This window comes from Pinus tabuliformis, chromosome Q (genome assembly GCF_031772625.1).
Source record: "Pinus tabuliformis cultivar Carrire ecotype Pingquan chromosome Q, CPIR1, whole genome shotgun sequence".
In the NCBI taxonomy this organism is placed as follows: domain Eukaryota; kingdom Viridiplantae; phylum Streptophyta; class Pinopsida; order Pinales; family Pinaceae; genus Pinus; species Pinus tabuliformis.
In genome coordinates, this window is record NC_142296.1 from 382,008,687 (window position 1) to 382,035,066 (window position 26,380).

Below are 26,380 nucleotides of genomic sequence, written 5' to 3' on the forward strand. Positions count from 1 at the left end.
ATGAGCCTTTAGGGCTTATCAATGTACTTCTTCTTCTGTATTTCAGAACCTCCACAAAGGTATTTGATTGTCATTTGTGTAACCCTAGACAATGATTGAGACACTTACGCACCTCTATAACTACGTTACTGACTAGTTTCCCAAATTGTCTTAGGTATTAGCCAACTTTACCATGAAATTAAGATTATCCTCGCGTAAACATATATTATTACTTGTGTTCATGTAACAGGGGGAAACATATATTTTCACGCATCAACTTAACATTATATCTGAAACTCAACATTCAACATAGCATAATCGCAATAATTATAACAGCAGTAAAATAATGCTTACAGATGGAAAGTACACAGCAAGTTCAGAACACTTATCTTTATTGATGATTCAAATTTTCAATACAAAGTCTAACCACCCTATGCACACAACTATAGGGGTCCACGCACTTAGCTACAGACTTCTACACTAGTCCTCTGTGCACTCAGCTGCAGAGCCTCTTCCTCCGCTAAAACTCTCGCTCTTAGCTCTCTCAAATCCATTACATCAATGGCTCATGACCACTGAACTACCTTAGACTCTCTAAGGCTCTCCTTTTTATACAATCCCATGGTCAGCGAACCAAGGGCGGATCTCCAAAATCAACACAACCTATCTAGACTAAGAGCAGAAAACCCTTTTTGATTTTCGATATCTTTGCAGTCCATGACCACAAAATGCGGATACTTTACACTCTTTATACAAAATTCGAGCCTTTTGCCCCAAAACTTGGGTTGGTAACCCCAAAATTGATCCCCAGGGTACTTGTTCCCAACAAGCCCCCAACACAAACATGGTGACTCGCCTTCAAGTCACTCGGCTGGCATGGAGATCTTGTCGTGAAGACCTCCCAGCTCGACTTGGACAACTGCTACTTCGGCGGTGCACTATGTGGCCGCCTACTTCATCTCTTCGACCAACTTCTCTATCGATGGTCCTGTGCTATCAGCCTGTAGCTTTCGCTGAGTCTCCTGTAGACTAGCCAACTTGCCTTCAATGGTGGTCGTGATTATATAGGCCTCATCCAACCAAGACTTCAAGCAAGCCTTTAGTACAGCTTCTTTGTGCTGAGCTACGTCTACCTATTCTTTCAATGCCTTGGCCTCCTACAGCTTTGCTAGTCTCTGCATGATGGCGACAGTGCGCGTTGTCGCTTTAACCTCATCATAGCACTATTGTAGTTCCCACGCTTCTGTCTCCAGCCTCTGCACATTGGGGTCTTCTTGCAGGTTGGTGAGTACCTCAAGTGACTACTCAAAAAGGGTCGTGCAGTCCGTCACTACAATTGCTACTGCTGTGATTGCATCTGTCACGGCAGTCACGCGTTGCTCCCTGACTTCCGGCAGAATCAAAGGCTGGGCCTTCAACTACAATTCTGCAATTTTAAGGTTTAGCTCAAGACCATTTGTTGGCTTGATGGGCCCTGACCCAGGTTCAGCATTAAGTAGCCAAGCAAATCCCTACACTACTAGCCCTTTCAGCATCAATCCGCGAAGCGCAGATCAAAGTCTCACCCGAAGCAGTATGGGGGGATGCAGGAACCAATTTTCTGCACCCTAAGATAGTCGTGATGTCGATCTTATACCGTTACTCTTATCTTTGTGCAGATCGATAAGACTTTAGGGCTTATCGATGTACTTCTTCTTCTGTCTTTCAAAACCTCCGCGAAGGTATCTGATTGTCCTTCGCGTAACCCTAGATGATGATTCAGGCACTTACACGCCTCTATAACTAGGTTACTAACTAGTTTCCCAAATTGTCTTAGGTGTTAGCCAACTTACCATACAATTAAGATTATCCTCCCATAAACATATATTATTACTTGCGTTCATATAATAGGGGGAAACATATATTTTCACGCATCAACTTAGCATTATATCTAAAAATCAGCATTCAACATAGCATAATCGCAACATTTATAACAACAGTAAAATAACGCTTCCAGATGGAAAGTACACAGTAAGTTCAAAACACTTCTCTTTATTGATGATTTAAATTTTCAATACAGACTCTAACCGCCCCACGCACATAATTGCAGGGGTCCACGCACTCAGCTATGGACTTCTACCCTAGGCCTCTGTGCACTTAGCTGCAAAGCCTCTTCCTCCACTAAGACTCTCCCTCTTGACTCTCACAAATCTATTACATCAATGGCTCATGACTACTGAACTACCTTAGACTCTCTAAGGCTCTCCTTTTATACAATCCCATGGTCCATGGACCAAGGGTGGATCTTTAAACCAACACAACCTATCTAGACTAAGGGCAGAAAACCCTTTTTGTCTTTAGATATCTTCGCACTCCGTGACCACAAAATGCGGAGACTTTACATTCATTATACAAAATTCGGGCCTTCTGCCCCAAAACGGTTTGTAACCCAAAAATTGATCCCCAGGGGACCTATTCCCAATAGTTTCCTTCTAATTAAGGCCTATTTTGTTTTATCTCTTGTTTACAAGGGAAAAAATGGTGTAAAACTCTAGCGATAATGGTCATGTTCCTTCTTCATGCACTGAAATTATTTTTTTGATGTTAAAAAAGTCCACGTCAATGCTCATGTTAATTATAGAGAGCACACTCAATGCATTACATTGGTATCAATAATGCAAAATAGAGACTCACCTCCTCCTTGAAGTTCAAATCATACTTTTGATCTTTCTTAGTGTAGCACTCAGAAGCAACTACATCCATGCCAATAAGAACCTAGCAATTGAAACAATATTTCATGAGTAAGTAACCAAGTAACTAATCTGAATGTTATAGGTAATAAAATTTTCACAAAAGAAAAAAAAATAAAATTAAAAAGAATGCCAACCTTGCTAGTATAGTCTTCTTTCCCAATGGAAATATTCAATAATTCCAGGGCTCCTTTATTCTACTACATTTCAACGCGATAACATTTAATACAATAAGAATTACAGAAGAAAAAAATGTCGCAGTTTGATATTCACCCTTAATTCAATGAATCACCTGAATGTTTGGAGAAAAGCATCCTTTGTCTCCAACATTTGTTACATATAGACCATACTTCTTCTTAATTATAGCTAGGAAGATCTACAAAAGGTTGGGAAATTTTATAAAATCAATGCCAAGATAGAATATTTATCAAGAAGGAAAACTAAAAGTAGATTATGCACATATTCTCTAGTTTAGTGTTTAAACTTTATTTATAAAACAAACATGAACAACAAAATATTGGTGGGGTGTCAAAGGACCAGAAGCATGCCTTCAAATGATGCAACAAATAGTAATTAAAAATGAAAAATGAATTATGGTCACTAAAATACCTTGTCTTTGCAAGTGATATACACTCTCCCAATACAAGATGATTAACAAAATTCAACTAGAAACTCTTCTGAAAATCTTGATCCAGAAAAATGGAGACACTTCACAGTTGCAGATGTGACTCTACAAACCTCCCAGGAAGACTGGCACAAAAAATAGAGTCCCAACTGCACGAATCACATTACATCATAAAATAAGCAAGGATGGTTTCTAGTACCATAATGTTTGAGATTAACCTAAAAACAACATTACACCATATTTACCTATAAAAGTTGCTTTGATCCTAAAGATTTTGTCACTCTGCAAATGATTGACAAACTTGTTACTCTCATTTCAAATATATTTCAAGTATTAAAATACTTAGCTAAAGGATGCACAATAATTCATTAATCACAATAATCCATGCCTAAATAGCAAAGGCTTCCTTTTCAAATATAATATTGGACTTGTTTTTATTGGTGACACATAATTATTTTACTCTGTAGTATGTGACTATTCTTAATTCATAGCTCATATTACACTTTGATGATTGTAATTGCATTATTATTTTACTCTATAGTTAATATAAATTCCATACCTACTGGAATCACACAAAAAATTTCAATGATATTATCAAGTTACAAACCTGTGTGGATGCTCCAAAAGTAGAACCTCAACAAGATCCTTAAAAGCCAAACAATCATCTGAAGGTAATCTTTATGCCTACACAAAAGGGACATAATAAGAGTTTCATGCCTACTAATTGGAATAACATGATCCAACATAAAATCCAATATATCAAGGCTATCATGTAAATGATAGCCATGAAAATAGTAAATGAGGATGGCAAGAAAACATACGAACATTAAATGTAAAACATCAGTAGATGCAAAACATACTAGTGTAGTAGAAGTCAAAGAAGAATCCATTTGAAAAACCAATTACCTGATCACCTTTTCAGTTGCAATAATTTGATCTGTAAAGTCAATGCAAGCATAGTATTTTCCAATTGTATATCATTTGAGAGTCATGTTTCATTTAGTGTGCAGACCACCAAATACCCAAGAATAGATAATTCTCCACTATCATGAAAAACAGTACAATATAACAAGCTACAATTTACGATAGATTAATATCCATTGCAATGACCTTTCTCAAATCTCAAATGGAAGCAATATGTCACTAACCAGATTTTGTATCCACAACTACCATATTTTATACAAGAAGCAGAGAATACATTATAACTTGAAACTTTTGATCCATTACAGTTAGACCACAATATTTACCGTGTCAAAATATCTGAGTTTTGGCATGCTAGTTTCATACTACAAAGGTGTGCTCTTCGCAAATTTTCCTTCTCTTTGAGTCCCATAACAAAGAAAGAAGCAACGTCCTGTACAAAGCCATCTGCTAATTTTGCAATCTAGGAACCAAAAGACAACAATATTGCAATGTGTGCCTCCTCATTCCCTGTATTTGTTTTCCAAGAAAGTTAAGTTGAAGCAAAAGGGAATGAAAATAATGATATCATCCATTTATCAAAATAAAAAGATAAAAAATAAGTGTGGTTAGTGGGAAAGATACCATATGCTTTGTAAATGGGCATCAGATAACTTGCTATAGTGGCTTTCGAAATATTCAAGGCTTTTCCAACAAGGGCACTAGACAACGCTTGATTCGCATTAAAAATTCCACCCCTCTGGTAAGGAAAGGTCAAATTCCTTTCTGACCCTACAAAGATATTAGATTACATTCATATCATTAACATAACAAATTAATCTTCCATCCGCAACAAACTATTTGATTAATGCATCTCTAAGTATAGTGAAGTTTGAATACCGAAAGAATAGAACAAAATGTCCTACATGATACAAACTATACCAATAAAAATTTAAAAACATTGTGGTAACAATGCCTAAAACCAATACCCGGAACATCAAATAAAATGTTAAAGGTAATGACTAACCCCCAATAACTCCTTTGATGGAATTTAACATAATTGTTATGGCATCTGGATCACTAGACTACAAAATAAGAGTTTTAATTATCTCCAAAGCCTCTTTCCTTCTGCTTTCATTATTGTGGTGAGTGTTGTAGAATTGTGGCTAGAATATCACCAACATATTTGATCAAGTCAAGGTTTGTCAATTTCAGAAGGATACAGACAACCTCGAATGCAAGTTTTGGGTTGTGCTTCAACATCTTAACTGAAGTTGTCACCACAAGTTTTCCAAATTGTTCATGCACCATGTGCTTTAAAAGAGGTTGAAAAGCTTCACTAAGTGCTTTTGAAGGTTACTCCTGTGAGTTGAGAACCACTGGAAGGTACAATTCTAGAAAAATTGTCTGTATATAACATAATGTTCACAATCATAAGAAGTTTATATTCATCCAGCCAATTGTGCATTTGTTTCTGTGCAGAAGAGGTTTAAGCAAGCATATCCTATATATTTAAATAAACATTTATCTAACAAGGTAATAATGGAAATCCTTGTTTAGTTAGAGATGGTGTCATTTCAATGTTTATAATTTCAAAAACTCTTCAAAACCTTCCTATGTAGAAGAATGATGAAAGCACAAGGCCCAAAATAAGTGATAACCGTGTTTTCCTAAAATAGAGGATAATTATTGCACAATAATCAAGTAAAAATTGTATTAACACAACATTATTTTCCATTTTGAAACTTCCATTCTGCAGCTCTCCAATATAGAGTTTGAAAAGTGTTAGTACCTGCAGAAGAAGGAAATTCTAGTCATATAAGACCACTCTCTGTGAATAAATAACATACCCATATTCCAACCCACTTGTAAGACACACCTAAAGCATTTGAGGAACACAAGAAATGGTTGAGATCTAAATAATAATGAATTGTGAAGCCAAAAAAACCGCCTCACCTAGATGATTTCTAAAATGAGATGAATCATAATTTTCACAAGACATCCCTAGATCGCAAATGTCATAAACATGAATGCATGAATTACACAAAAAACATGCAATACTAGAACTTACCTCATGAAGGAGATAAAAAAAGACCCTCTTACTGGCCTTCCATAATTGGACTCGTCCATGAAAGAACACAAAGCAAAGATGCTTGCACAGATGCAACTCTCTTGAAAGAATTCTTTGTCGTAGTAATAGGAGGAATCCATCTAACAGGGAGACATGACCATCTAAAAGGCTTGTAACATACTAAATTTAACCCAACATTCACATGTTTCTTAGCAGATTGAACAAGAGCACCAACAAATGTTTTTACAAATGTAGGTTCTCTTAGTTCTTTTGATATGGCATCCTCAACAACTACTTGAGATGGTCGATCATCATATGTGAACAAGGTATTTAAGGTTATATAAACTAATAGTGATGCACAATCAATATTGACTTCACCTCCACATGCATAGTAATTAGTTCATTGCAAAAATAACAATCAAGATAGAATTCAACAAGAAAGGAGGAATTACATTATGACAAAATTAATCCAAATGAACAAAGAAGGATTTTTGTGCAACAAATTAATCAAAATGGAAAAAAATTATCCACATTAGTGCCAAATTTAATGTATAGTAAGTTTAATCTGAGATGGCACAAGAAAAAATATTAGAAGATAGCAAGGGTTTCCAAGTCCAAGTGTGAAGGTTTACCACTACCCTAAAAGGTTGGAAATATGGGTTTTGTCGGTGACAGAGAGTGATTATGAAGCCTCAACAAGGATATATAGCAGGTCATCCAGCATCTAGGAAAATTTGAAAAGAAATGAGGCTTGACCCTTTATTTAAAATATGCCCTTACACATGGTAGCTCAAGACCACAAATGCAAGTTTTGGTCCTATCTAGTATCAATAGGGTGTGATAAGGTAAAGACTTACAATTATGTATGTCAAGACAAGAGAGTTAGCAAACAAGAAAAACGAATTTACGGACAACCATCTGATTTGCAAATTTAACCAACAATTAATTGAGTGAAAAATCTCCAAGTGCTAGCCGAGGAACCATCCCAACAATCTGGATACAAGACATGCCAATTAGTCTAGTTATCATCTCTCAAGACTACATAAACTAGAAATCATAACTACAATATAACTATTTTTTTCTAAAATAGAAATGAAATCCTACCAATCACACAAGAACCAATACTACCAAATTGTTTCTTAAACCTTAAATAAAGTGTAATCATTCTATGTAGACACCAAATCTGGAAAGAAAATGAAGAATTTATATTGAAAGGTTGGCTAAAAAAATACGTGGTTCAAGTAGAGAAAGTATATTATACCACAATGTTTACCATTAGCTTTGATTTTGGCCAGCCAAGAGAAATCGTAGGTACTAATCAACATCAAAATGAGTTATTTTTGGATAATATTGTTCTTTAAGGATTCATTGTTGGGCCGGTCTACTTTCCATGCAATTCTTGGTTGCAATCTAAGAAGGATAATCCTGAAAAAAGGATTTTCTATAATAAGATATGTTGGAAAATCCTTTATTTCTCTTGAAACAATCTATTGTTACAAAGGTGACATTATTGATTGAAATTGTTAAGTAAAAGTAAGCTTACCAAAGGGATTATTAAGAGAATTACTTAATAATTTTGGATTACTCGTATATTGGAACAATTTTATTTACCATCACATACCCTAGAAGGCCTGAAGCATCTTTGGTAGAAAGAATTGTAAAATATTCATGGTGATGGTAAAGGCACACACAAACATTCAGATCGAATGTATGACTATGATGTTTACAATGATTTGTGGAACCCAGACAGGAGCAAGGATCTTGCTACACCAGTTCTTGGTGGTAAGGATGTTCCCTATCGATGACGTTGTCACACTGGCCATTCTCCAACAACAACAATTGACGTCTTAGGCCACTTTCTAAATGATGGCTGGGGTCCTGCATTAATATTAGAAAGTATGATGTCTTGCATTGTCATATAAGCATAAGGTTTATATAAAATGATCTTCTGATACATTTTTATCTCCTGATATTGGATTGATGCTAATAAATTAGTGTGAAATTGCCACTTCATTCAAATCCTTCTCATAGTTGTTATGAATTAGGCCCATTAATAACACAACAATGCATTAGAATTAAATCAATTTGAAGTCTCAAAAAAACATACTTATTTTTTGAAGCCCACGGGGCATGGAATAATCAATAATAGAGTGTATCATTAAGGCATTCCATGTGTAAAGGTCACTAGTCTTAAGTCCATTGGGTCTAGCTAATAAAAAAACATAATTTATTTCAAAATCATTATCATATAACTAAGTTAAGTGAGAGTCCTTTAATCTCAAAATGTGGTTACATAAATATTGCCATATTTTTCTCCTATCGAGCTTTTCTCTCTCTCTCTCTCTCTCTCTCTCTCTCTCTCTCTCTCTCTCTCTCTCTCTCTCTCTCTCTATGCATACTTTATAACAGTTTGCACCATTCAATTGTTCATATTTATTTTGACATTAACATTGTTTCTTCTTGCTTCTAAATAGATCCATTAGCAGGAAACAAAATAGAAGAACTTGTCTCTCTCTATGTACCGCGTGATGAAACATTTGAGGATGAATGAGGGTGTGTTTAATGCAGGGCGTCTGAAAGCACTACTACATAATTTGATACCATCCCTTATTCCCAGTTTAATAGATCTAAATAAGGACTTTTAGTGCTTCTATGAAACAAACTGTCTATATAAAGAGGGTTTCAAATTAGAGTTTGAGGTTGAAAATGAACTCTTAAAGAACATACCAAGATAGTAGATCAGTTTAGAGAAACCAACAAGGGTCTATTGTGATATGACACACCAAGCATCATCTTAAGTAAGTTGTAGCTCACATGTTTCCCAAAATCTTTTGATCAGGATGCTGATATTTTAGTTTCCAGTATTATCAATAAAAAGGTGAATTGTATCCATTTCTAGTTGTTATAGTTTTCTTAATTGTATGCTTTTGAATTGCAAAGGATAGATTTGCGTGGCTATGGGGTGATGAAATTACTCGCCAAACATTGGCAGGTGTAAATCCCATCAACATTGAGTTGCTAAAGATTTGTTTTCCTTCTTTCCCATCTTTTTTTATATATGACCTTGACCCCACCTAAGAAACTGAAGATTCTTGACTTCGTTTTTCCAAGGTATTCTAGTATGAAGTGTAATTGGTAAATGGTACAGGTGTTCCATCCTAAGAGAAAATTGGATCCTAAAATCTATAGATCGTCACAGTCAGCAATAAAAGAAGAACATATCCTAGGACATCTCAATAGAATGTCTGTTGAACAGGTAAACATATATGCCAAACAAGAAAAGTACAACTATGGACACTATAGTAGTTTGATTCAGATTTCTCCTGAATTGGGAAATATTATTTCTCACACATACATCAAAACTCAAACTCTTGAGGAGAGACACATGGATATGCATAGACTTTCATCTATGTTATATATTATGTTAAATACTTTATGTCTTAACCAAAAAACTCTGCAGTTTTATTCTAATGGGCTTGCACTTTGTTTTGTTTGGAACATGCTCTTGAAGCAAGTAAATTGTTCATTTTGGACTATCATGATACATATCTTCATGTTATGAAAGAAATCAATGCACAAGATGGTAGAAAAGAATACGCTACCAGGACAATTTTCTTCTTATCTCTTCTCAGCACTCTTAAATCTATTGTCATCAAGCATAGCCTTCCACCACCTTATCCTGGGTATTGGTCAAAGAAATTGTTCACTCCTTCAAATGATGCAACCACTTATTAGCACTCACAAGTAGCCAAAAATCATGTTTCTCCCAAAGATGTTGGAGTTCACCGGCTAGTGAACCACTGGTAAAGTGTTTTTGTTGATTTAAGGAAGTTTATTTTCATATAACCTCAAGGTAGTGGGGATTAGTGTAATGCAATGATTAATTTTATTAGATCAAGTGTCTAAATCACTTTTGTAAGCCAACTCCTATCAACTGAAAATCGAACCCTATGCAAATCACTGATTAGATGTCGTATTAACAGGTTGCAGATGCATGCATCCATGGAGCCTTGTGTTATTTCATCACATGTGCATCTAAGTGATATGCACCCCATATTCAAATTTCTTCAACCACACATGCGCTACACCATAGAAATCAATGCATTATCCCGACAAAGTTTGATGAATAGAATGGGTGTTATTGAATCATTTTTAACACCAGGCAAATACTGCATGGATCTTAGTGCAACTACATACCACACGGAATGGCATTTTGATTTGGATGCTTTACCTGTAGACTTGATCAAAAGGTAAGCATGTTGACACCCATGTAGACAGTACAACATTCAAGGCATGTTGTATTTTTCTAGTTGTTACTAAAGTTGGTTTGTTCTGTACATTGTGTCTTCAGGGTATCATATATTTTCTTGCATAAACATTTGAGAATTTAGAAATATTAATACCTTTTTATGGTTTAGAACTTTATTATTTAATGTATTTATAGGGTTTAACATATTTTATTATCTGGGATAATTAAAGGAGTTATATTTCCTAAGGATTATGTATACAAAACGTCAGTTTGAGAGCAGACAAATTATTTGTCAACTGAACTACCCATCTTAATAAGTTATAATTTTGTCTATTACAGGGGTATGGAAGTGGAGGATCCTAAGTGACATAGTATCAAACTCATGATTGAAGACTACCCCTATGAAGTTGATGGTATTCTTATCTGGTCGTCTATCAAAGAATGGGTAGAATAATATGTTAGATTTTACTAGTCAAACATTGGCACTGTACAAAATAATGTTGAACTTCAAGCTTTGTGATATGAAATTAAGAACAAGGGGCATGTTGATAAAATAAATGAGACATGGTGGAAAAAATTGGAGACAAAGGAATATATTTGCAGTATCCTTACTATGATGTTATGGATTGCATTAGGACAACATACTGCTCTAAACTTTAGTCAATATCCATATGGATGTTACATCCCAAATTGGCCTTGTCTAATGAGGAGGTTGATACCTGAGGAAGCTCCAGAGTATCGGAATTTCCTTTCAAATCCACAGAAATACTTCTTAAGTTCTCTTCTCCAAGAACCTAATATAATGGATGTTGTATATACTTTTTCTACCCATTTAGCAGATGAAGAGTACTTGGGCCAAAGACAAAACTCAGTCTAGACTAGGGACCCAAATTCCATTGATGCCTTTCACAAATTTTCTACTACCATGCAGGGCATAGAGAAAATTATTCATCAGAGAAATAAAGACTTGAATCTCAGGAATCAGAATGGTGCTAGGGTTGTTCCATATGAACTATTGATACCAACACCAATACCATGTGTAATTGGTCGGGGAGTCCAAAGCAATGTTTCAATTTAGCGATCAAGGCTATTCAACTGAACGGATTTTGGAATTCAATGTTTTACTTAACCAATTAAGTAGCAGACAACTCCTTTTTACCTTCAAGATGTTGTTATGTATTGATAACACTACTTTCCACTTGAGAAGATGACTTAGGATTCGGTATATACTTACCATAGCCAATTTTTAGGATTTGCATTTAAGAAAAAATCGAACCTATAGAGAAAATAATGTTAGAAGTAATTATAGAAGGGATCAATTAGAACTCCATTTATCAAATCTAATGTTTTGACATAATGATTTTCAGAAGAATTGAGTAGCAAGACAGAGAAAGATGTATCAATTTAATCACAATTTAGGTTCCTAAACTCCTACTTCTAGTAACTTATCCATTTCAATTTAGATACGCAAATTCATGCACCCCATGTTGCAAAATTCCAATTATTAAGGGAGTGGACAAGCTTCCCTCATGTTGTAAACTATGTATAGTAAGGTAGAACATTTGTAGGTTTCCAATGGTCATAATTCCAAAAGTAATTTAGTTATTCATATGAATCTTGTCCCCCTTTATTCACGTGAACAAAGTTCTCAGATCAAGGGGCTTTGCATTGCATGTTAAAAATGATAAAACAATCTAAGAGCCTACTTCCTACTGCTTCACAAATTATTCTGTTTTTTATGGACATATTTCAAGAAACATGACCATTCCTTTTGCATATGGTATAGGTTTGAAGGATATCCACCACTTGGGACTTGCACTTTGCCTTGTCACCTTGCAACTCTTGGCATGCAAAGTAGGCAAACAACAGTCTCAGGGGAAAATATTTCCTTCAAATAAAAAGCACTTGAACCAAAATCAACTATAACATGTTCATTCCTTTTTCATAGGCTCTAGGTTAGAAGGATATCCACCCACTTGGACTTTCACTCGGCCTTATCATTTTCAAACTCTTGCCATACAAACAAGGAATACCAATGTCTCTAGGGTCTCAAGGGAAAACCTTTCCTTTAAATAAAAGAAATCTTTCCTCTGAATAAAATAAATTGAACCAAAATTGACTATAAAATGTTCTTGTTATTTTCTTAAAGTAGACAATCCTCTTCGAAGATTTTGTAGATGGTTACTAGTAAGTATATCCATCTCAATATATTTTATGTATCTAATTGGAGAGTTACACGAGGAGAATTAAAATGTTTTTGGAATAATTACGCAATAATAGTGATTGTAATTCTCCAACAAGACTATACTAACAGTGTTAAGATGCATTCAATCACACAACACAAAAGACACAAGAGAAGTTCGGTAGAAACTCGTATGGTAAAAATCCAACTTCATAATAACTATCTTTCTCTGGTTATTCTTATATCAACCTGTTACTACCTAAAGTAACACTCAAGCGATGAATTCCTTAAGTACAAGTGTTGTTAAGTGTAGCTTTAGGGGAACTAAGAGGGGTTACCCATTGTCATCATAGTTGCTCCCTATCTCACTTTAGGTCAAATTTCCTCAAGCACATCCAACATAATATTTCACTTTTTTCTTAATACAATTGTCAACTACTCAAGTTCCAAGTTGACTTCAAGAAGCACCAATGCTTTAGGCCAATCCAAGTGTGAAAATTTAGTTTGGTTTAATAGTTCTTAGACATATAACTATCCTTTTAGATTGGCAATCCACATGACTTTTCTTAGGCATATATACAGAGAAGTATACATTCCAGGTGTGGCATTCCATAACCCATGTATCAGATTGGAATTCAATCAAGAGCATCAAACCCTTTACGTACCTTGACAGTGGTATTGATTGTTGAACTCCTCTATCACGGTCTTAGCAAAAATTAACCCTTCATTCAAACCAAAATCATTGGTTAGGCATGTTAAGCTTTTTCCACCATATTATAAGGCTTGGATTAGGTAGTTTTATAAAAAAATATGGTGGTGTCAACTGATGTCCCTAGAGGGTCAAGGTACAAGAAAAGGCTAGACGAGACAAAGGGTGATACCAATGATGAGGATCCCAATATAGGCAATGGTGGAACATTGTTTGTCATTTAAATGTTCTTGCTCATTTATTCATAATTTTTTCTTTCAAAATTTCAATAATTTTTTGGAATCATGGTTTGGAATCTTTAAAATATAGTATTTTCATTAAAATCTAAATATTTTATGTATTTTTTAGTAAACGAAGTCACTGTAATCAGATAAGTAAGATTCAATCCAGGTTTGAGTTGACCCTTAATCGATTTTGAGTCCAGGTCCGAGTTTTAAAACATTGGTTCTATAGAAGCTAGTTATCAGGTTAAAATGAATGAAATCAACTTCTGAGTACTTTCAATACAATAGGCTTACTTATGCACCAAGTTGTTACCTCCTTTCAAAGCACTACAAAAAACTTGTGAGGCTCCAAATGCAAAAGTCTCCACTGAATATCAAAAGCCCTGAGGCCCTACAAATGAACAGAAATGAATCACACCTACAAGAAAAGTTGTGCACTTCAACCATGCCTTGGATCTATAAAAATAGTAATGAAGAATAACCAAATTTATTCCATTGGATCTATAAAAGTAGTAACTAGAGAAATTAATGAATCCTACATGCCCCAATAATGTATCTTGGTTGTCTTCCTCCAGTCGGTGTAATTTTTCCTTCCATTACTTCTCCTCCTCATTATCATCTTCAATTTTAGTTGCTACATTCTTTGCCTCTATTTCATCTTCCTTGACATACTCTAGCAATGGCTCTGCTGCACTTTGAAAATATGAAATTGCAGTTGTCACTACAAGAGAGGCCTGAAAATATATGCCAAATATCGTTTTAGAGCCAATAATAGGCTTACCTATATTTAACAACAAATGGTGTAAAAATATATATACACAACAGAAGAAACTAGGATAAACCGAAAACAAAACTTATCACTTCAGTTAAGAATAATTGTGTTCAGAAACTTATCACATTTTGTAGTAGCACTGGAAACTACCAAAAAAGTGCATTAAAAGGGACAGAAACCACCTTCATGCCCATACGCAAAGTTGGACATGAATTGATTAACATGGGGTGTTACTAATTCCATCATTACCATTACATAATATTCATAAATATTATAAAAAATAAGAAAAAATGGAACTTCCAGTTAATAGTATAGACATGTCCAAGCAAAAGATGCTAAAAGCCCCAACTCTCAGCAACCCAGTTTCATACAAAAAATTTTACCAACATAAAAAATGCAACAACACATTCATGTGAGTCTAACAAATAGTCCAAAAACACAACAGTCATTGTGATCAAATTTTGAATCTTAACTAAAGTACTAAACTCACCCATTACGGATCCAAGCATCAACATGATCTCCCATAGACTCGTGTATTCTATTTTCCACTTTCTCATACCTTCATATTTCATGTAAGAAGTTGAAGTCTTCTACTAAAGGAAGTGCTCCTTAATGTTCTGGAGAGGGAGACTTTCAACCTAGAAAAGGGAGGTTTGCAACCTATGGTGGTTTAAGGGAGGCCAAAAACCAAAGGCATGCTTAGGGGCTTCTCTATCTTTGGCTACAACTCTGAATCTGGGTATGGAAGTCTCTGGATGTAGGCTCAGGAAGCAGGTTTAGGTCATGGCTCAGGCTTGCTTGATTTATATTTGAAACTTGTATATGACCATCAATGCCCCCCTGTTAGATACAAGGTGACAAGATGAAAAGATCTCAACTTCAATACTTTTCAATATTCAAAAACAAATCTTGTTATATGAGTGAAATATCTTCTTAGTTGTTGAATCCCATTACCATGAAGCGATTCGTCCAAGGTGAATATTTTTTCTTGCAGGAGGCTTGGTTTTGAAGCATATGTTTGAAGAATGAGTGTGCTGGCCACAATGCTTGCATGGGTGAAGATAAAAAAAGTGATATTTCACATTACCAACTCTGTCATAATGTTGAAATTTCATAATATGTTTTTGTGGAGGGGGAGCAGGAACAGGTGAATATGAATAGTCCTGAAGAAATCCAACACTCTGAAATTTGATGAGTTTTAAGTAGTATGGAGTATGAAGCGATGCCTCCTTATCATATCCAAGACCTGCTTTATTTATATTTTTGATTATCGTTTCCCAAGGTCTGATGATAGGCTTGGGAAGTGCATACTGAACATATGCATCTTCATGCAAATATGCTCCTGAAATGGGTACTACATCTGCAATTTCTTGTTGTTGATGGGATTCTGTCTCGATGTTCTCAACAAAAATAGGTTCAGAATTATTTCTACGTTGTTGTAGTTCATCTTATTGAAGTTGTGAATCGATCTGCAAGAAATCTATTTTCTCTTGTGTATTTTGCAAACAAGTTCTAATATCAGTCAAAGTATCCTTGTTGATTTTAACTGTGTCTTCAAAAGTAGATTGTATCAAAGTTTTGAGAAACTCTAATACTCCATCAATTAGATCCATTTCACAACAAATGAAGAAAAAATGGTGTTGGAAAATGTACAAATAAAATGATAAATAACTGCAACTATATGATGACTGGATGCATCTTCATCGTACATACCAAAGTTTCAACACATAGATTATTTTCACCAAAACTAACGCACATTACTCAACACAAACTTGAATGGAGACCTTCAATTGTAGAGAATCATGCAAGGGAACCACTTTCATTGTAGGTAGCATCCGCACCATATGCGGCACCATGAGAAAAACGCACAAAGAATAATATAATGACTCATACAAACCATATGAGTCATAAGAACCAGTGCATAAACTTCTCCAAACTCACACTATAGTGTTTAAAATTTAGCATTCAATACATGTAAAAAACACAACACTTAACTCACGTTCCATTCGACATTGTATATGACCCCAACGTATATAATATATAAACAACAACAAAAAGCATATAGAGAGAGAAAACGGGTATGAACCATCGAACAGAGACCAATCCAACACATCAACAGTGAAATTGTTCAATGTTGCATTCCACTATGCAACACTACAGTCCACACTATTATACTAAGAATGAATACTAGCCTTGGTGCAAGTCAGTAGTTAGCAGGAGAAGTGTGAGAGACGAATTCAGTGCAGAACACAATGAACAACATCTGTTGGCACATTAAGGGTATGAAATTTAGTTTCTTCGCTCTCGCCCAAACTCCCAACTCCTCAATCTGGAGGCAATCAGTGATTGCAAAGAAGAGGATATTTTCCAATTTATCTCATCAGAGGATGAGAGGGGGCATAGAGAGCACGTCGAAATGTTGGACAACACGTCTTTTTGCACAAATATTCTTCAGAAAATATTGAAAGCATAACATGAACATGTGAGTGGCTCTACCATTAAAACCATACACCATCAACATCTACCATACATACATTCAATAACAATACATAGGTTCTCAGAAATAGGAGTCCCATTTTGCTTCAAGAATACGGACAGAATTCCCCTTCATCATCTTGTATTAGACTTTGAATATGATAATGGAGGCAGGGGTTTCATACAGTGGGAAGACCTCTCAAGCGACGTCAAAAGGTAAGAATCACAAATAAGTATGTCAAACAACACAAATGAGTATTATCGGCTTACTGCCATGCGAACTCGAGAGTTCTAAGAGGGTCCAGGTCAAAAAATTGTCGAAATCATAATAACCTTTAAGCTTGGCTGGAAAAGGCCTTTCAAAGTCTAGAAGCCATTAGGTTCAAGTTTATATCCTTTCAATGACCTCTCAATGATACACCTTTCAAAATATACACTCTTTCCAAACAAAATGCAATGAATTTACTGATCTCTATCCTACATAGTTGTCTAAATATGCTTCTCCCAGTGTTGGTAACAACTATGCAAACCCAAGTTATGCTTCTACAAACAATGATTCGACTTACAACTTGTTGTTGGAGGATATGGTGGTCTTGGCCATGGAGGAGCAGCGTCAAATTGTGCTTTCCACAAGCAAGAAATACTTTTTTGTCGCTATGTGGTGGGGTAGAATGCACCACCAAAGCACGGTCATGATTTGCAGAGCTCAATGTACAACATATCAGTCACCATTTCACCGCACCATACACTGCTCCCTTCAATCACACTCGCACAGACTTTTCAATGCAAAACAATTACACCTTCAGTCTTGATTCCAGCAATAAACAATTTGCAGAGATTCCATGCACATGAAATTAATTCAAGGAGGAGACACTAGCGTTCAATCAGGAGGTGTTTAGTCTGCTAGGGATGTAGAATGAGCAACCTAACGTTCACTAAGAAGAGTAGTCCAATCATTTTGGTTGGGAAATTAATGTGACAGAGCCAACAACATAAATGTTCACTTTGACAGGAATAGCACAAATAGAAATCGACCCATATAAAGCAAAGAGGTGGCAGGAAAGTATTTTAAGAATTGTACATGGCAGGGATGTAGAGAATGACAATCTGACACCTTTTAATTGAGTGAGGATGGATAGCGCTGATAAGTTCTGAGCACCTAGGTTTAATTAAATTTATATGTTGTCATTTCTGAGTTGCAGGCACCAAACAGTAATGAAGACCACAAAACCAGTGGTTGGGAAAGACCACAAAAATGGTGGCTCAAATTAGAGCAAGGCCAGAAATCGCCCACTCCAATACCATGTTAAACACACAAGAATAGTGGAAAACCAAATAAGAAAAATGTGAATACAATTTTATTAACAAAGATGTACATTTATATTACATTCTTGTGACCCTTGTTCTTCATATACCAAGTGGTCACTTGGACTCCGGTGACTGTTCACATTCCACACCAACCCTTAGCGGATTAGATGTCCAATAGTAAAAATAAATTTTGCATCCAACAAGTACTCACACTCAAAATTTGAGTAAAATTGTAGGGAGATGAGTTGAAAATAAGAGTTGAAAAATTTCCCTCCAAAACTTGACGAGGCAATCTAATCTTATTTTATTATTCTCGTTATTATTTGATAATATTCCTTCGGAGACCCATTTTAGACCTCAAAATTTCTCTAATATAAATCAGCGAACATTCTGTAAGTTTGAAAATTTTAGTTTTTTTAAACCTCAAATTATACTTTTTTACAAAAAATTATCATTTTTCTACTAATAAAAAAATAAAAATAAAATAAAATAAAAGACAAAAAATAAAACATTATTATTATCAATCTCTTGACTCCAAGATTAATTCGTAGATATAGGTTTTTAGCTTGAAACTTCTAATAAAAGTTTTTATGATCAAGTTAAAAACTCTAAAAATAAAGAAAAATTCTAAAATGAGTAAATACAAATGGTCCTAAAGAGAAACTACCAAAAGTAAGCTTGGGAAAGACCACCATTAATTAATATAATGGCTACCTACAAATGCAATAGTTATTCTTAAAAAAATATATATATATATATATATATATATATATATATCTTAATCTAAATTTTTTACATCCATTTAAAATCTTATATATTCATTTAATATTTTACTGAAAATAATCTTAAAAAACCAATATTATTATTGTTATTATTTTATTAATGCAATAATTAATTTTTCCTCACATTTATATATTACAAACTTGAAGTTGTGATGTGTACTGTAAAATTTAACTTGTGATGTGTTGAAATCTTACATTATAATTATGATATGTTGTTTTGCAAGTATTTTTTAAGTAGCGAATGCAATTGCATATAAATACACTTTCCTATAGAAAGTCCACAGATAAATTTAAAGTCTACAATATATCTATCTAATAAAAATTTACTTATATTTTCTAAAATAATTCATTATATCTATCTATATATATATATATATATATATATAATTTAATTAATATTATCCTTGTTAGGGGTGATAAATGAGGAGACTATTGAAGTATGTGGGACTGATCACCTCCCCATGCAACATTTTTAATGATTAAACATGTTGAAGAGAGAGTATTAGGAGGCAGCCTGATGAACATTCTCGAGCCTACTAAAGAGATATTAGTGATGATTCTGGCCTGGATGGTCATTTGTAACAGTTGTGCAATGAAATTAGGTGCAAACAATGGAGGTGTTGGTTCCAATTCTATGAGTGGACTCCTCGAAGCCCCGAGCCATTTCAATGGTAGGTACTTGCAATTCATAATGATCTAGAGCCCTGAAAATGTCAAAGTGCAAGTGTTTACTCACACTCCGATTGTAATATGGGATCCAAGTCCAAGTACTCTGTGGTGTCTTTGCACAACTAGAAAGTCATTGTATGGTGGTGCCAACCCCTTGCAAGGTTTCTATCGGGATGTAAGACTGTGCGATGGTTGGGAGGTTGAGTTGGAATGTACATGAGGCTCTGAGGTAATTTGTCGTCCACATTTCCATCCTAGGTGGATTATTTGGTCTATTCTCATTGTGCAGCCTATCTCTCCCCCAATATTACTTGATTTGGTAGTGTGTGCATGGTGTAGAAGATCTAGAGGGGTTAGCTTACCCTGTCTGGTTTCATTCTGGGAGTGTAGTGTTGTTATTTTTTTGTTTGAGAGGTTTAGGTGAGAGCTAAACTTTGCATTCTAAAGAATTTTTTGGCTAGGGACAGGAGTGGGGAAAAAATTGCTTCCTCAAGAGTCTGGCCATGGGAGTTCAAGGAATGTTAGGGTTGGGAACTTCCCTTTCAATTCGTTATTTTTCACCCAGGTGGCTATGCCACTTGCTCACTTGGTGTTTGTGGAGGGTGCTCTAGGGCAGCTTCAGCCTGTGAACTACACTCAACTTGTGGTGGTAGGGCTTTCTTCATTTGGAAAGCTTGGGAAGGGTTGGGCGAGAGATTATGTTTGTTTGCAGTTAGATAATCCAATTGTTATGGGCCAAAGGAGTTATATTTTTTATCCAATTATGTTGTGACAACGTATTTGTCTTCATCGTGGGGGCGGCCAACACAGCGGAAGAGAAAGAATGCTAGGGGATCCGCTAGCAAAATAAGGTGAGATGGACTTGCCTCATGGTGGCTCTCCTGGAAGAATTGACTTTCCACCCCCTTTCGACTCCATAGAAGCCCAAATTCTCCTTAACCAAGCTTCGATGGACCAACAAGCTCGAGACCCTCAAAATGACCGCCAAACGAAATTATGAGTTTCTTTGCTGACATTCTGCACAACCAAGGGTGTATCTTGAATCAACAATAATCTCGGCACCACAATCATATCAGACTGCAAGATTGGATGGACAGTTTTGAAGGGAGGATAGCCCATATGTAGTCCCATGTTCATGATTCCTTTCGTCGCATTGCTGAAAGAGGTAATGCTCAAGGACCCAATGATGATAATGTGGAAGTCTCCTAGTTTTTTCCCAATATTATCAGTGATTTTCTGTATGTACTTGATGGCCAATAACTCTGATAGGAGTGAGGCCTTAGTTTTTTTTTTCATTTTCTCTACTCACAATATAATCTTTTCTTGAATTAATAGAAAACTTTAAATTTACAAAAAAAAAAATAATATATATATATATATATATATATATATATATATAAAAACTAATAAAGAATATTTTATAAATACAACATGGTTTCCCAAAAAAAATCAAATTCTCTTTTTTAAATCTATCTGCCATCGATTTTGATGTTGGATTAAATGAAATTTCACTTCACTTGGGATGTTTGAAGGCGCTTAGCTTTTATATTGCTATTTTATTTTACACATACTAATAATAGTCTCCATCAAAATATGGCATAAATTATTATAAGAACTTTGTAAAATCTACTAGTATAATAATTTGATGTTTTTACATTTTTAAAATATTTAAATTTAGATTAAAAATAAAATTTTAGATTTACGTTTTTAAAATTTTAATAATAATTTGATTTAAAAGTAAATTTCTTCATTAGGTGAGTGATAGAAACTGTCAAGGATGTTAGGTTTTTTTGTCACATATATTTTGATGGCATTGCCACCATAAGCCACGACATTGTAATTTGCAAAGGAGTAGGATTCAATCAAGCAAATTCCATATCCTTCTCCCCCCATGTCGACGGACACAGGTGGACTCAGTCATTCAAGATCCATATGTCATTATGTCGTAGATATTCAAGTGACTGTATGACTAAGCTATGGCTTCAACTAGTGTCGCTCCCTTCTATTTGGGCCCCAATCTTGCTTGAATCCTTGGAGTCATTGTTGTCAGGGTAGTATGCATGCCAAATGTACCTCATAGCAAATGTTGTGATTAGGGTCTTCAGGCTGGATGCGAGGGGATTGGTTGAAAGCATTATCTTATCAGTTGAGGGTGTCCCTCTAGGTATAAACTTCAAAGTGGACTTAGTGCATGTGAAAAATTATGGGAGTGATGAACACATGTACGGGAAGTGTCCTCGCAAAGTGTTTGTTGAAATGTCTAAACCAACCCCTCATGAGGGGTGTGGGATCACTTACCAATCATTTGACATAACTCCCCAAACAGACTTGGTTCCTAGGTCTGATCTGAATCTCTCGAGTTTCTTTCCTAAGATGGACCATTTCTCTCCAAATCCTAAATCGGTCATATCAAATATGTTGAAAAATGCAACAACAAATTCTCAATTTGATTTTTTCTTGATTAAATTGTGAAAAATCGAATTTCCACATCAACAGACAACTTGGATGCAATTAATTTGTGTGACATGGCTCATGTCACCTGGTTTACTCAAAAAATTCGAGTTACAGGAGTTAGAGTTCAGTTAAGCATGTATGATTTCTAATTTGTAGCAATCAAAATCAGTTATCTCAAGTTGTTTTCAATTGAACTAGTTCCAAATGTTGGAAGAACTAGTGGAAGGTCAGTTATGCAGTGTAACTTCAATCTAACCCAGTGATCATCTAGTTAACTAATCAATCAACCCAAAATAGCTAGTGCATGCAAAGAATTTGAGTTCCACGGCTGTGATGTAGATTCCAAGGTAATGTAACATAATTTTTAGACTAGTCTTGAGTGTATAGGTGTTGCATGCAGTTAGATGATCAACCTTGGGAATTGTGTAATCCATTTTGGAGAATTTCCTAAATAGGGGCTTAATATTTCATGAATTGTGCAAGGAAATAAGGGCTTAGATGGAGGCAAAATTTGACTAAGTCTGGGTTAGATCTTCTCAGTGAGCAAAGAGATAGGTTATTCACTTGTAGGTTGTGCTTAGTTGAAAAAATAAATTGCAATACATTTTTATTCATCATATTAATGCAAGTAGGCATTGGGGTTTTTAGTAGATTTCTTTCCCCTAGGAAAAATATTGTGTGCATGTGTGTTATTTCTTATTGCATGTTTGTGATTTTTGTTCTAAATTGTGAATTAACTTCCACAGAGCAGTAGATTATGTTTGTGTCTTATGATTTTGATTAAAACTTGATTTTGATTTTGCAAATATACACCAGAATTTCTATTAAGTATTGGTTTTGAGGATTTTGACTTCCAAAAATTCCCTATCTTTGTTAAAACCTTCTCTGGAAAGTCCCTTTGCTCCATGGCCAGTGAAGGAGATGTTATTTCATTGCCCACAAGCAATATTCATAAGCTAATAGGTATCCCTGTGGGGGTGTGATATCCCTCTGTTTTTATGTAAATATATGTTATTTGGAGTGAACTATTTTTAGTTGTGATGGCTAGAAAGCCATAGTGAACTTTACTTGAAATGAATTATGATGATGTAATAAATAATTTTTATGAATGGAAAAAAAAAAAAAATTACCGATTACTTGCTAAAGAAACACTAGAGTTAATAAGATTATTACCCAGATCTAGAAACCAATGGGGTTGGATAAGATCACGACAAACTTCCCTAAAATCATTCCTAAAAAAAAACCCTAGGAATTGGTAACGTGATTTAATATGATTGGAGAGAGAAATCTATTAAATTTCTCAGAGAAGGAAAAAAAAAACTGAGTAAGGGTGAATAAAATGCCATGGGAGAAAAAGGTGGGCTTTAACGAAAAAGGGGAGATACCTTTTTTGAAATCTGGAAACAACCTAGGCTATGGGATGGGAAACCCTTGAAAGTGGGACCTTGCTAGGGAAAAAAAATTTAGGGAAGAAAGGCATAAAATACCTTGACTAAAATCACAAGAGGTTGTTGATTATTTTGGGAAAAGGGATATCAACTCAGCGGAACTAAAGGTTCAATTCACAGTTGGGTGGATAGTGTATTTCCCAAGTACAAGTTTCTACAATGTATCTGGTTAGAAAATCTGCAAATGCTAATTATGTGCATACCATGAATTATGTCAAATTTCTGTATTTTCTTTTAGCACCAAAAAATGGGTGCGATTAATGTTGGAATAATATGTGTTTTCGTTATTATGTCAAACTGTAGATGCACAGATTTCACATTATGTTTAGTTAGCAAATCTGCATATGTGAATGCTGTACATAAGATATTGTTTTAGCAGAAAGATTGGATTAGATATTGGCGCGAACCCTAGAGTATGAATTTATTACATGATTTCTTTGGAAAGATATAAATTCTGTGTAAATTCTTAGAAGTTACCCAATTACAAATGCGCTATGTGAATATCTCATTTATGTAAGAGATTTTATCATGGGAAATTTAGCTACTAAACTAGGAAATTTGTATAAAAATTTGTATAACCCTGTTTAGTAAATAATGAATTTATTTCTTTGTATAAAATCTTTTTTGGAAATGAGATTAGAGGACATTTTGTAGAGATTAACAGAAAGAGGAAAAAAAATAAACGCAAATATTATCTCAGGAGGATAAAGTGAACTGAGGATAACTTAGCTCGAAGACTCTTAAAAACAAAATAAATAAAATTGTTGTGTTTCTGCAAGACCGGGCGGCAAGAAAGAGTAAAGCAGGCCATGCTACCAATTAATTGAAAGTTAAAGGACCTTTAGGAATGCTAGAAACAAATACATGGTCACACCGGAATTTGAACTTTGTATATTTAATAGAAAGAAAAAAAGAAGTAAGTAGGAAGCATTGGATTATGGTGGAAAAGCATCAAGGTGAATGCTACGATGGGAACCTGAGTTGAATTGAATCTACTCGAGGCAGCTTACGAAGGTGATTTACAAATTTAAGAATAAATGAGATAAAATATGTAGATAGATATAAAGATAAATGATCTAAATATGTTTATATGGAAAAAAAGAGATTGGTACCACTAACTAGTGATAAATGGAATTGATGTTATGTAATAACAAAAATAAAATCCGTAAATAGTAGAGTTTAGGAAATCATCATAGATTAAATAACATTATACATAAATGTCGCACCAGAGGTTCATATTCCATTACTTGTTCGTCGAAGAGAAGTATGCATTACTGCGACCTGATCGACTGTCTCTATCCAGCTGCCTAACCTTGGACATGTCTGCCATGACTTGTCCAAGAACTGTAGCTCACACTCGGTGAAAGACAAAATCGTTTGGGCTCCTGCGAATGTATAGAGTTAGGGTTCCTAAGATTAATTTTCTATCGTTAGATAGGTCAGATCAATCTCCACCGTCCACTCCAAGAAATCTGGCAACCCAAGTGAAGGCCATGTGATCTAGAACCATGTGTCAATGAGTGATTCGCTTTCGGGTAAAGAACCATAGGTGCCACCTGAAATGAGGTTGTGGGTATATTAAAGTGGAGCGTACGAATAAACTTAGTGTATTCCAAACCTAGTAAATAACATAGTCCAACAAACATATGATGGCTCGCTTGGTATGACGAATAACTTTGGTAAGCGTGAAATATGTCATGGAGTAATGGTATCGAGTATAAACCCTTCCATTATTGCAAGGGGGGGAAGATTGGGCTAATACCTTCAAGGTAGAAAATTAAATAAAATCAACCATTAAGCCTTATCATAAATCACTTAGAGGCTTTGGATAGGCCGGAAACCATAGTGTATGTGAAAAAGGTTCATGTTGTAGGTTAATTGTGAAGATTACAAACCTTAGAGATGCCTAGCGTGTAGCACACATTCAATGTATGTATACACTTTAATAATTAGAGTGTTAAGTATAGGTACAACATATGAATTTGAATTGTGTTAAATACTGGAACTAAGGTTGATAGAAAGTTAATATCCTTATCAAATAACTTTGATATTGGAATCTGCCAGAGTTGTAATAGGGGTAAGTAGTTCCTGTGTTAAAATTTGTGTGTGTGTTTGTGTTTTTACTGCATGAGAAAAAAAATTATTCGAAGCATACTCCTGGTTATATGGTACCATGGTTGTTTTTAAAATAAAATAAAATATATCTAGTGGGGACATGACATATGGTATCAGAGCCCAGTCTCAACTCTTGGCCTATAAGGAACCACTACAGTAAAAAAAAAAACATTGTGTTTGTAGAAATACCAATATCAACTATTGATGGTAATTTATATTGTTTTATAAGGTACACAAAGGAAGTAGGCAATCACAGGATGGAAGAAGATGCCCCTCCCATAACAATTGGTGAGAATTTATATGTGGAATTGGGTAATGGAAGTACCCCATCAAATTATCAGTTTATGGATGTCATTAGAAACTTGCAACAATAATTTACTTACCTAAGAAATAGTAATGGACGCTTCTTGAAATCTAGTGAAAAGAAGGAAAGAATGATAAGGGAATTGACTGAGAAGTCCAACCATAAAAGTATAGAAACGGAGAAGACGAAAAGAAAGAAAGTGGAAACATAATCAGAGACGTCGAAAAGTGGAGAGTCAGATAGGACGTATCCAATATTGCTGGAAAAAAAAATAAGAAAATGGAGTTACAAGGAGAGTTTAGGAAAATCAAACCCCCTACTTTTGATGAGGAAAAAGAAGAATACATGGAAACCTGGGTTCTTAATATAATAAAATACTTTCAGG

The 26,380-nt window shown here is 34.9% G+C and overlaps 1 pseudogene; it reads left to right on the forward strand.

Annotated features, from left to right (window-relative positions):
* LOC149219776 (lipoxygenase 3, chloroplastic-like) overlaps positions 1 to 11,631 on the forward strand; it is a 47,112-nt pseudogene extending 35,481 nt beyond the window's left edge.
* Positions 11,632 to 26,380: the final 14,749 nt, after the last annotated feature.